Consider the following 13,357-nt stretch of genomic DNA (forward strand, 5'->3'; position numbering starts at 1 on the left):
ACTATATAAATTTGGTATTGCCATAATCGTATCAAACCGCAGAATAAAGTAAACATGTTGTTTATACTGCACAGAGAACGCCGGTAAAAAATTATAAAAAAAATAGTGAAAGAATTTCTGGTATTTGGTCTCCTCACCTCAGAAAAAATGGAATAAAAACTGATCAAATTATCGCATGTACCCCAAAATTATACTAATAAAAACGACCGCTCATCCCATGAAAATCAAGCACTCACATAGCTCGTCAACGGAAAAATAAAAAGTTCTGACTCTTGGAACGCAATAATGCAAAACGACGGCCCAGACTAATTTATATGTGCAGCAGTTCTTCACCTAAAACCCCACGTCATCATTTGCAGCCCCCATTGGTAGACCCTGTAAATGCAGCGAAAACTATGACATTTTTGGGTCTATGCTACATATGGGGCTAGTGAAGAAGTCAAAGATTAGTCAATACTGGAGTGCGGATATTTTGTACAACACCACAGACACCCTTTAGTAGTGCGACTCCTGCACCCAATAATCCGGCCTGTGCATAAAGGATTGGTTCAAAGCGTACGTCACTATCCAGGGATAATTAATTTTATTATTCATTCTCCCCATTATTACATCATCCTATTATGACCTATTGTACTCCGCCCAGCTTACATATGCCCTGATGTACTCCGCCCAGCTTACATATGCCCTGATGTACTCTGCACAGCTTACATATACCCTGATGTACTCCGCGCATCTTACATATACCCTGATGTACTCCGCGCAGCTTACATATACCCTGATGTACTCCGCACAGCTTACATATACCCTGATACACTCCGCCCAGCTTACATATACCCTGATGTACTCCGCACAGCTTACATATACCCTGATACACTCCGCCCAGCTTACATATGCTCCCACATTATAAACTGAAACACCAGTAAAACACTAAACAAAACTACTACCAAGCAAAATCTGCGCTCCAAAAGCCAAATGGCGCTCCTTCTGGGCCTGGCAGTGTGCCCAAACAGCAGTTTATGACCACATATGGGGTATTACCGTACTCTGGAGAACCGCTTAACAATTTATGGGGCGTTTGTCTCCAGTGGTACAAGCTGGGCCCAACGCATTGGGCACTGAAATAGCATATATGTGGAAAATGTCAATTTTCAATCTGCAACATCCACTGTGCACTAATTTCTGCAAAACCTTTGGGGGTCAAAATGCTCACTACACTTCTAGATGAATTCCTTGAGGGGTGTAGTTTCCTAAATGGGGTCACTTCTCGGGAGTTTTCACTGTACTGGTACCTCAGCGCAATGCAACATGGCGTCAAAAACAAATTTTGTAAAATCTCCACTCCAAAAACGAAATTGCACTTTTTCCGTTTAGACCCTTGCCGTATGTCCAAATAGCCGTTTACAACCACATATGGGGTATTTCCGTAATCAGGAGAAATTGTGTAACACATTTTGGGGTGTCTTTTCTCCTGTATTCCTTGTGGAAATGAAAAATTCTGAGCTAAAGCTACAGGTTATTGGAAAAAAAAAAATTTTTCATTTTCACGGACCAATTCTAATAAAATCTATAACACCTGAGGGCTCAAAATGCTCACTACACCTCTAATTTAATTCTTTCAGGGGTATAGTCTCCAAATTGGGATCACATCTGGGGAATTTCTACTGTACTGGTACTTCAGGAACTCTGCAAATGCGACATGGCCCCCAGAAACCAATTCAGCAAAATCTGAGCTGCAAAGTCCAAATGGTGCTCCGTCCCTTCTGAGCCCTGCCGTGGGTCCAAACAGCAGTTTATTACCACATAATGGGGTATTACCGTAATCAGGAGAAATTGCTTTACAAATGTTGAGGTGCTTTTTCTCCTTTATTCCTTATAAAAATTAGAAAATTCTGGGCTTTTTTCCCAAAAAAAGTCTCTTTTCATCTTCACAGACTAATTCCAATAAATTCAGCAAAAAACCTGTGGGGTCAAAATGCTAACTATACCACTAGAAAAATTCCTTGAGGGGTATAGTTTCCAAAATGGGGTCACTTTTGGGGGGATTCCACTGTTTAGGTCCCTCCAGGGCGTTGCAAACGTGACACGGCACTAAAAACCATTCCAGTAAAATCAGAGCTCCAAAATCCATATGGGGGTCCTTCCCTTCTGAGCCCTGCTGTGGGTCCAAACAGCAGTTTATTACCACATATGGGGTATTTCCGTAATCGCGAGAAATTGCTTTACAAATGTTGGGGTGCTTTCTCTCCTTTATTTCTTGCAAAAATTAGAAATTTTTACGTTTTTCCAGAAAAAAAGTAGATTTTCATTTTCACAGACTAACTCCAGAAAATATAGCAAAATACCTGTGGGGTCAAAATGCTAACTATACCCCTAGATAAATTCCCTGAGGGGTGTAGTTTAAAAAATGGGGGTCACTTTTGGGGGTTTCCACTGTTTTGGCACCACAAGACCTCTTCAAACCGGACATGGTGCCTAAAATATATTCTGAAAAAAGGAGGCCCCAAAATCCAAGAGGTGCTCCTTTGCTTCTGAGGCCTGTGTTTCAGTCCATTAGCGCACTAGGGCCACATGTGGGATATTTCTAAAAACTGCAGAATCTGGGCAATAAATATTGAGTTGCGTTTCTCAGGTAAAACCTTCTGTGGTACAGAAGAAAATGTGTTACATATGAATTTTGTAAAAAAAAAAATGAAATTTGAAAATTTCAGCTCTACTTTCCTTCAATTCCTGTGAAACGCCTAAAGGGTTGAAACACTTTCTGAATGCTGTTTTGGATACTTTGAGGGGTGCAGTTTTCAAAATGGGGTGTTTTATGGGGGTTTCTAATATATAGGGCACTCAAAACCACTTCAGAACTGAACTCGTCCCTGAAAAAATAGCTTTTTGAAATTTTCTTAAAAATATGAGAAATTGCTGCTAAAGTTCTAAGCCTTGTGAGGTCATAGAAAAATAAAAGGATGTTTAAAAAACGATTCAAACATAAAGTAGACATATGGGAGATGTTAATTGGTAACTATTTTGTGTGGTATTACCATCTGTTTTACAAGCAGATACATTTAAAATTGGAAAAATCATAATTTCTTCATATTTTCGCTAAATGTTGGTGTTTTTCACAAATAAGCAATGAATTTATCGACCAAATTTTTGCACTAAACTAAAGTACAATATGTCACGAGAAAACAGTCTCAGAATCAATTGGATAGGTAAAAGCATTCCGGAGTTATTACCACATAAAGTGATACATGTCAGATTTGAAAAAATGGGTCTGGTCCTCAAGGCCAAAATGAGCTGGGTACTCAAGGGGTTAAGAGGAAAGGTAGGAGAGTTTGTGGTAGAAGGGACTTCCATCGGTTCAGATGAGGAGAGTAACCGAGAGAGGTGGATTCCGAGATCGGATGATTTGAAGGCATGCATAGGCACATTGTGGCTTGTGTATCTATGAGCAGAGAGGTTGGTTGGTAATTGAATGGGGCTCAAGGTGGAAGTAGGGACTGTATTACTGCAAGTTGGTTCGGGAACCAATATCTTAGTAGTATTATTCACCAAGTGATTTTTAGTCTTAATATCATTAGTCTTTGTTTGTGATATCGTCGTGCTGATTTGGTTATTAGGTCTGTGTTTAGAACTGTTCCTAAAGGACCTACTGTACGTGATGACTTTGTCACGCGAAGTCACAGTATTAGATGGAGTCAGGATATTTCTTTTTTGGACGATAATATGTTCCGGCATAATGGTGTCTTTATGGGAACTAGGAAGGGTGCTTGATCTCCAATCACCTGAAATGTTAAGAGCATAGTCAGCCCGATCTCTTTTCAATTTTTTGGCCTTTTTTGAAATGAGGTCTTTTTCATAAGCGGCCAATTTATTGCTAGTGGATTTTTCTAATTTGTGGAAGTCACAGTGGTCACTGAAAATCAGTAATTGATCTTTTATCGGGGTGATTTCAGACATCAGGGCATTGCTAAGTGATGTTCGCTTAGTATGTAATCTTTCTAGGAACCCTAGATGGCACTGGTCAGTGAAGATCTTCCGGTCAGTGCTGAAAGTTATGTCGGTGGGGTAAGGATTGGTGATTAATAGCCTTAAACCCCATGGGGTGATGTTTTCAGAGATGTACAATAGTAAAAAACGACAATCTATATTTTGTAAAGCTTCTTTTTTCAAGGAGTCTTCCAAAGATAGGTAGAGATCAGTCATCTTTTGGGTCTGTGCCAGGGAGTCGTCATTACTCACTGTGTGAGGAGACCCTGGGAGGGTATCAGTCCCAATGGATTCTAGAATTAGACGTTCATGTAGTTGATTTCTTTCGTTGATAAAGTCCAACATCATGGATGCTGATATCAAAACCTTTTCATGCAGGAAATTCAATAGTCGTTGTTCCAATAGAAGCAGTTGTGGTGTAGTATGTCCAAAAAAGCGGCTGCCAGTGCAGGAGGTAACTTCAAGCCAGGGAACTCAGTGGAGAACAGCGAGGATAGAAGAGAGCGTACTCCTGATAACGGAGTGTCGGCTTCAGCGAAGCAGATGCAATCCGATCTAATAGTAGGAAAGAGAGCAAAAACCACGGCGCCACATGGTATAGATCAATAAGATAGGCAGGCAAGGAATGATAAAACCATGCTCACCATTTAGCCATATTCTTCTGTTTTTCATGCCTGATGAAGACGCCAGTTCGGCGTTGAAATGGGTAGCCACCTTGTACAATAAATATCTGTTATATAGAACCGATTCTACGAGCATATTCCTCGTCCTTCCACACAGCAGCGCCACCACAGATCCTACTTTTTCATCCATCCATTCACCTTACCAGGCATGTGTTAACCGGTTCGGATCTGGCAGCAGCACCCGTGGATCCTTAATGCGAACTACCTATGGCTAAATGGTGAGCATGGTTTTATCATTCCTTGCCTGCCTATCTTATTGATCTATACCATGTGGCGCCGTGGTTTCTGCTCTCTTTCCAAGTTTATTAATGGTCATAGGTTGCGAAGACTAGTCCATATGCACCGATCCCACAAAAGAGCTACTGTAGCACAAATTGCTGAAGAAGTTACTGCTGGTTATGATAAAAAGGTGTCAGAACACGCAGAGCATCACAGCTTACTGCATTTGAGGTTGACAAGCCGAACCCTGTCCACCACCAAAAGCGCCTACTATGGGTATGTGATCATCAGAACTGGACCATGCAGTAATAGAATTTGGCCTGGTCTGATGAATCACGTTTTCTTTTACATCTCGTGGATGGCCGGGTGTGTGTGTGCATCGCTTATCTGGGGAAGAGTAAGCACCAGGATGTATTTAACCGAAAATGGTTTAATTCCTAAAAAACTATACAACTGGTTCTGCAAACAAGGTCGCAAATAACTATATCTAAATATGACATCCGGAGTGATGGGAAGAAAGCAGGAATAGATTGGGCACTGTCACTATTGTGTAGATGGGTATAAAAAGATTTATTCGGAACGTACAATGCATCTCAAGGTTGATCTGAGCTCTTCCTCAGGTAAATTGTACCGATGCTAGATGCCTTCAGGGTGGAGCTCTGGTCACCGACCCTACTTGATTCACAAACCAACTTATCCTAGTATTGTGCCTGGTGCACAACTGATTCTGGTGAGCATTTTTGTGTAGCCCTAAAAATCAAAAGTTATGGCTGATGGAATGTGAGGAGGCGAAAAGAAAACTATTATATTGGTCATTATGGCAAAAAATGTCTCGGTGCTTAAGGGGCTAATAAGCAGGTGGCACCCTCGGATTTGTTTGGCTAGCAAGGAATTCTTAAAAGAGATGCGTCCTGCCACTTTCAACTGTGTACTTGAATATTATAGCTGAGTAAAAAGCCGTCTTTCCCCTACGACGCCATGGGCTATTATTTTTCCATTGATCACATCAGGCCTGCGAACTACCAAGTGCTAGGACCCAAGCACAGTTGGTGAGGTATAATTTACGCTCTAAAAATAAATACGGAATTACAGGTCTTGGGAGAAGTGTCTAATATATAGACATATACAGTAGTAATGTATTCAGTCACTTTGTGTTTCCTACAGATAGATGCAGTAGGAGAAATCCACCACAGAGATGTCCCAGTCCTCTGTATTCCCAGGTCTGTCCAAAGGAAAATCACTATGTCCCAGAGAATCATCAGGTAGATGAAGCTGAGCCCTATACCAGATCTATATAGGGGGTGTGGAGCTTTTTGGTCTTGCCGTCATAGATTATTTTGGTTTCTTATGTTGATCTGTTAGATTCTTCGCACTCTCTTGCTGTATTGTACTGAATTGTTTCATATGTTAAATCAGGGTGAACATTTGGCTAATATTAAAGCGGAGCATGATGATGATGATGAAGAAGAGCGGGTGAGGGGAGTTCAACCGTGTAAGAGTAAAGTGGAGGAGGAAGTTCCAGGAGGTGTTACCACAGGTAAGTAATAATGAATTTAGAAAGTGACTTAAGGGGTTTCTTGCAGTTTAACTAGCTTTATAAGACTCCTCTCCTCATCCTTCTGACTTCTGCTCTGAATTCACTAATAAAATCCATACACAGGAGTCTATACATTGAGATATCAAATTACAGCTATTGCCCATAGAAGTTTATTGAGAGGGTGGAGGAAAGAGCTGCTGCAAAGAGAGAGAGAGAGAGACAGATGCCTCTTGTAGGAAGTGTTATAGCTGAGCCCAGTGCTGGATTTATAGCTACACTGTTCAGTACGGCTATATAATTCTCTCCATGCTGCTTCTGAATGTGCGAGAGAGAGAGAGGAGCACGATCCTCTCTTCTCTTTGTGTGCTGTGTATGGAAGAGGAAATAGCAGCTAGTCTCGGCCCACTCTGGAACTGAGTTTAGGGAAAACGGACAATTAGAGCCTACAGATGGGGAAACTGGTGAATAATGCTGGATACAAGTCCTGTAATGGCTAAAAATTTCATCCTTCATGTTCACACACGCATGACCGATTATTCAGAAAATTCACTCCGAATAATAAGTACATTTTAGGCTAAGGTTCCACTTTAGTGCTTGTTACACCGCTGGTATTGCTCAAGACCTCAACACCAGACAATCGCAACCACGTGGGTGAAGCACACATGAACACTAACAGAAAAGGCACAAGTACTCAACAGTAGATAAGCGAAACCGAGCACTAAAGGTAGTAGAAGATGGAGACACGTAAATGGAGTGGATGGCAGATTAATAGCAACAAAGCAGTTATCAGATTAATAGACAATGGTAAAGAATTAACAGCACTCACTGACCCTTTCTGAATACTATCCCACAGCAGGGAAAGACAACATCTTGGCAGCAGATCAAGTGCACAGGAAATGCAAACAAACCAGGGGAACTACTGATCCCAGGATACACATAAAACCCACTGTACAAAAACTAGATCCCTCAGAGGACCAATAGGTCTCACACTACAAATTAACACATAGACAAGAACAACATTTCCAACTAGAATCTGGAAAGAATTTAGCACATCCCAGAAACCGTATAACCAGCACCTGAGTAATCCAGGCCTGAACTATATATAGGCCCAAGAAAAATACTCTGCCCTAAAAACATTGGACCACATACTCAGGCTGACAATGGACCAAAACAGGAGTTCTACGGATCCCTCTTCTGAAATTAGACATGTTTAAAAAGAGAATTATGAAAATTCCAGGGCATTCTCATGATTTGTTGTAAATCCAACATAAAGGAAACTGGATTAATTTTTCTTAAAAGGACCAATTAATCTAGACCAGGGGTCTCAAGCACGCGGGCCACATGTGGCCCCTGGGGTAGTCATCTGCGGCCCACGGGACACAGAGCCGCTAGTACAGGCTCTGCTCCGGGACTCTGGAATTCCCTGACATCGCTGTCCACATATGGACAGCGATGTCTGCGGCTTCCCCAGATCTGGAGTCCCGTGCAGAGCGCTAGTATCGGCTCTGCTTCGGCATTCTGTGGAATTCCTTGACATCGCTGTCCATATATGGACAGTGTTGTCAGGGTCTTCCCCAGAGCGGAGTCCCGAGCAGAGCGCTAGTACAGGCTCTGCTCCGGGACTCTGGGGAATCCCCTGACATCGCTGTCCTCATATTGACAGCGATGTCTGGGGCTTCCCTAGAGCTGGAGTCCCGTGCAGAGCACTAGTATAGGCTCTGCTCCGGGACTTTGTGGAATTCCCTGACATCGCTGTCCATACATCGACAGTGATGTCAGGCTTCCCCAGAGCAGGAGTCTCAGTGATGTCAGGAGCACAGCTGGAGTCCCAGGAAGTGCCTGTGCCTGGGACTCCAGCTCTGGGGTTGCCCCTGATGTCACATTCCCGTCCAGGAGAATCCCCTGACGTCACAGTGTATGGACAGGGGCTCCAACAGCAGAGGAATCCCCAGCCAAAGCATCGGCAACGCTCTGGCTGGGGATTCCACTCCTAGAGGGAGCGCCAATGTAGCGATCTACTTGAGGTGTGTGTGGCAGCATCTACGAAGGGCACCGTGGCAGCATATCTACAGAGGGCGCCGTGGCAGCATATCTACAGAGGGCGCCGTGGCAGCATATCTACAGAGGGCACCGTGGCAGCATATCTACAGAGGGCACTGTGGCAGCATCTACAGGTGTTTTGCATTATCTGCAGAGGGCACTGTGGCATTATCTGCAGAGGGCACTGTGGCACTATCTAAAAAGGGGCTGGCCAATCTTGACATGTGTGTCTGCCAAATGCTGCCAACTGAGCCGCCGGGCTGCATTTAGCGACACTTAAACTGGAAAACTGGATTGTTGGAATAAGCACGTGGAGAATTCTCTCAAATTTTAAACCTAGCGGTATTATTATAGTAATGTAGTATTAGTATTATAGTAACATAGTGTTATAGTAGTTCAAATAACTAATTGATTAACAATAATTTTGTATTGTATCAAATTTGAAAGTAATGCAGCCCGTCAACTTCCCATTTTTCTATATGTGGCCCACTTACCCGGCCGAGTTTGAGACCCCTGATCTAGACCCAACTTGCCACATGGTTGTCTCAACAGGATGTTTTATGGGGACAAACACACGCATCTTCCACTTTGAACTTAGGTGGCCTGCGGTGGTGTTCAAACTTGCATTTATAACGAAGGGCAGCTGAGCCCAATGCCCCATGGACCTTACTCCACACTGACTTAAACCTCTTAATCCTCAGTCTGAGCTTTGGAATGTCAAACCCACACTGCCGGTAAATGAAGATGCCTTGGGGTGAAAACTATAATAACAGAAAAACGCAGCGATGTTAGTGGATGCACGACACAAATTGTTATAAGCAAACTCTGCCCACAGCAAAAACTGGACCCAATCATCATGTAGTTCTTAAACATTGCACAGGAGATATTGCTATAATGTCTTGTTCACAATCTGTCTGACCATTTGGTCTGTGGATGATAGGCGGTGGAGAAACCGAAATCAATACCTAAATTTGCACAAACTGTGAACTCCTGTCGGATACAATATTTTCAGGAATACCATGAAGTCTCACAACTTGTTGAACAAAGTGAGTAGCCAGCTTATCAGCAGAGGGCCAGCCAGACAAGGGTATAAAATGGGCCATTTTTACTGACCCTGTCTACAACAGCCAAAATGGTAACTCTCCCCCCAGATCTGGGGAACTCGACAATAAAGTCCATGGATATGTGTGTCCATGGTGTCCTGGGAGTGGGCAAAGGTTTTAACTGACCAAAATGTAAACCTGTAGTTGTCTTATTGGGAGCACAGATGTCACATTCCCCAACAAACCTTGCCCACCAAACAGAACGAGCCAAGGTCTTGCACATCTTAGTGACACCTGAATGACCCACCAACTTACTGCCATGACACTCTCTAAAAGAACAGCAGGTCTAAGGTCACTAGGAACAGACAAGCGTTGGGCGGGCTTCTCTGGATGTGCCTAAGATTGAGCCTGCAGAAATAAATCAGAAATATCCTGTGTTAGCCCTGTCACCAATTTATCATGCTAACAGAATGATGAAAGACGGCACAGGGGTCTCCACATGTTTCTGTAGAAAACTGCGAGAAAGGGCGTCAGCCTTAAGGTTTTTGGAACTGCTCTGTGCCTTGAATAGCAAGTGGTTTGTATATTAAGTGGAGTTCCAAAAACCGGATTGATTTACTGTGTTGTGTGTGACAAAGTGGGGGGCCATTGTATGTGATATATGTATTGATTGCTTGCTTGCTACAAAGTTTGCAAAAGTGACATAATTTGTAACCTTTTTTTTTTCCTTTGCAGTTTCCTGAGTAGCTGAGTAAGGGGGAGGGCTTAGCTGCTACCAGGTGGTATAAATCAGGCCTCACTACTCTGTAGAGCCTGCTCTGTGCCTTGAATAGCAAGTGGTTTGTATATTAAGTGGAGTTCCAAAAACCGGATTGATTTACTGTGTTGTGTGTGACAAAGTGGGGGGCCATTGTATGTGATATATGTATTGATTGCTTGCTTGCTACAAAGTTTGCAAAAGTGACATAATTTGTAACCTTTTTTTTTCCTTTGCAGTTTCCTGAGTAGCTGAGTAAGGGGGAGGGCTTAGCTGCTACCAGGTGGTATAAATCAGGCCTCACTACTCTGTAGAGCCTGCTCTGTGCCTTGAATAGCAAGTGGTTTGTATATTAAGTGGAGTTCCAAAAACCGGATTGATTTACTGTGTTGTGTGTGACAAAGTGGGGGGCCATTGTATGTGATATATGTATTGATTGCTTGCTTGCTACAAAGTTTGCAAAAGTGACATAATTTGTAACCTTTTTTTTTCCTTTGCAGTTTCCTGAGTAGCTGAGTAAGGGGGAGGGCTTAGCTGCTACCAGGTGGTATAAATCAGGCCTCACTACTCTGTAGAGCCTGCTCTGTGCCTTGAATAGCAAGTGGTTTGTATATTAAGTGGAGTTCCAAAAACCGGAGTTCAAAAGAGGAGTTAAAGCCCAAGTAAGTGCTCTTCTACTTCTTTATCTTTTTGGTTAACACCTGTTCGCTGTTTTTTTGTAACTGGGATAATGGACAGCAAGATTGGAGGTTTTCTTCAGTGCACAGTTTGCCATATGTATGCACGACTGGAGCCGGAGTTCCAGGGTGAATATCTCTGTGGCAGATGTGAGCATGTTGTTCACCTGGAAGCTCGTATTAGAGATCTGGAGGAGCAGAATGCAACACTGAGGAGGATAGACAATTTTGAACGGAGCTTGCTGCTCACAGAGCATGCAGTTAGTGGGTTACAACTGGAGGGTGAAGACATGGGTGAGCAGGATCAGGTAAGTAGCTGGGTTAATGTAGTTAGGGGCAGTAGAAAGGGGTCAAAGACAAGGAAGGCCGATCCGGTTTCTGACATTCCAGGCAAAATTGCCAAGTTGGGTGATGATGCGAGGGTGTCAGTCTCAGAAATGGCAGCCCTAGTGGATACTGATCTCCCTAACAGCCGGGAGAACAGCCCAGCTAGTAGTCGGCGGGATGGTAATGCAGGTAAGCCAAGACAATTGATAGTCGTAGGGGATTCTATAATCAGGAAGACGGATAGAATTATTTGTCGCCAAGACCACCTCAACCAAATGGTTTGCTGTCTCCCTGGTGCCAGGGTTCGGCATGTGGTGGAACGGGTGGACAAATTGCTGGGAGGGGCTGGTGATGATCCAGCTGTCGTGGTCCATGTCGGTACCAACGACAGAATAAATGGTAGGTGGAGGAGCCTTAAGAATAATTTTAAAGAACTAGGCTACAAGCTGAAGGGAAGGACCTCCAAGGTTGTATTCTCAGGAATACTGCCTGTGCCATGCGCATCACAGGAAAGACAGCGGGAGCTTAGGGAGTTAAATGCATGGCTGAAGTCTTGGTGTAGAGGAGAAGGATTTGGGTTCCTAGAGCACTGGGCTGACTTTTCATTGGGGTACAAACTGTATTCTGCAGATGATTTGCACCTAAATGGAAGGGGGTCCGCTGTGCTGGGGGAGAGAATTCTAGCTGGGGTGGCGGAGTATTTAAACTAGGGCTGAGGAGGGAGGTCAATGTAGAAAAAAAAGGGGTAGCCAGGTTAGAGAGGGGTCAGACTATATTGGTGGGGGGAGAAACAGAATGTGGGGAGAGGACTAGACAACAGGATAAGGAGATCCTTTCGTTACAAAACATCAGTGTAAATAAAAAGGACCGATTAATGTCAAATCACATTTCTGATAATAAAAGTGAAAAACTGACAGGCAAGTTAAAGTGTATGTTCACAAATGCCAGAAGTCTAGCAAGTAAAATGGGGGAGCTGGAGGCCTTGATACTGGAAGAAAATATAGATATAGTTGGTGTTGCTGAAACATGGCTGGACTCTTCACATGACTGGGCTGTAAATCTACAGGGTTTTACACTTTTTCGTAAAGACAGGACAAATAGGAAAGGTGGTGGTGTATGTCTGTATGTGAGAAGTGATATGAAGGCGAGTGTGAAAGAGACAATAGTGGGTGAAGACTGTGAGGAGGTTGAAACCTTGTGGGTGGAACTAGAAAGGGAGGTAAACACTGAAAAAATTACTTTTGGTGTAATCTATAGACCCCCCAATATAACTGAGGAGATGGAAGTTCAGCTATATAAACAGATGGAGCGGGCTGCACAGGCGGGTACTGTAGTGATAATGGGAGATTTTAATTTCCGGGATATTAATTGGTGTCATGGTTCGGCTTCAACTGCAAAGGGGAGACATTTCCTCAACCTGTTGCAGGAAAATTTTATGGGCCAGTTTGTGGAAGACCCGACTAGAGGTGAAGCTCTGTTGGATCTGGTCATTTCTAATAATGCAGATCTTGTTGGGAATGTCAATGTTCGTGAAAACCTCGGTAACAGTGATCACAATATAGTTACATTTTACCTATACTGTAAAAAACAAACGCAGGCTGGGAGGGCAAAAACATTTAATTTTAAGAAAGCCAATTTCCCCAGGATGAGGGCTGCAATTCAGGATATGGACTGGGAAGAACTAATGTCAAATAATGGAACAAATGATAAATGGGAGATTTTCAAATCTACTTTGAGTTATTATAGTGCAAAATTTATTCCTACAGGTAATAAGTATAAACGACTCAAATTAAACCCCACATGGCTTACACCTTCTGTGAAAGGGGCAATACATGACAAAAAAAGGGCATTTAAAAAATACAAATCTGAGGGTACAGCTGTAGCCTTTGTAAAATATAAAGAGCTTAATAAAATCTGTAAAAATGTAATAAAATTAGCAAAAATACAAAATGAAAGGCAGGTGGCCAAGGATAGTAAAACAAATCCTAAAAAATTCTTCAAGCATATAAATGCAAAAAAGCCAAGGTCTGAACATGTAGGACCCCTAGATAATGGTAATGGGGAGTTGATCACAGGGGATCAAGAGAAGGCAG

General features: G+C 42.9%; 1 protein-coding gene across 2 annotated transcripts in view; it reads left to right on the top strand.

Moving 5' to 3' along the window:
* The window catches only part of LOC142663995 (uncharacterized), a 75,125-nt gene that overhangs the window by 23,149 nt on the left and 38,619 nt on the right, over nt 1–13,357 (top strand). The window contains exon 1 of one of the 2 annotated variants that reach the window (XM_075842878.1): nt 6,338–10,922. The exons of the other annotated variant lie outside the window; for it this stretch is intronic. The gene's annotated coding sequence lies outside the window, so the exon portion shown is untranslated. Of the gene's footprint in view, nt 1–6,337; nt 10,923–13,357 lie in introns of those variants that run through there. 2 annotated transcript variants of the gene reach the window in all.

The sequence above is a fragment of the Rhinoderma darwinii genome, chromosome 1 (genome assembly GCF_050947455.1).
Source record: "Rhinoderma darwinii isolate aRhiDar2 chromosome 1, aRhiDar2.hap1, whole genome shotgun sequence".
In the NCBI taxonomy this organism is placed as follows: domain Eukaryota; kingdom Metazoa; phylum Chordata; class Amphibia; order Anura; family Rhinodermatidae; genus Rhinoderma; species Rhinoderma darwinii.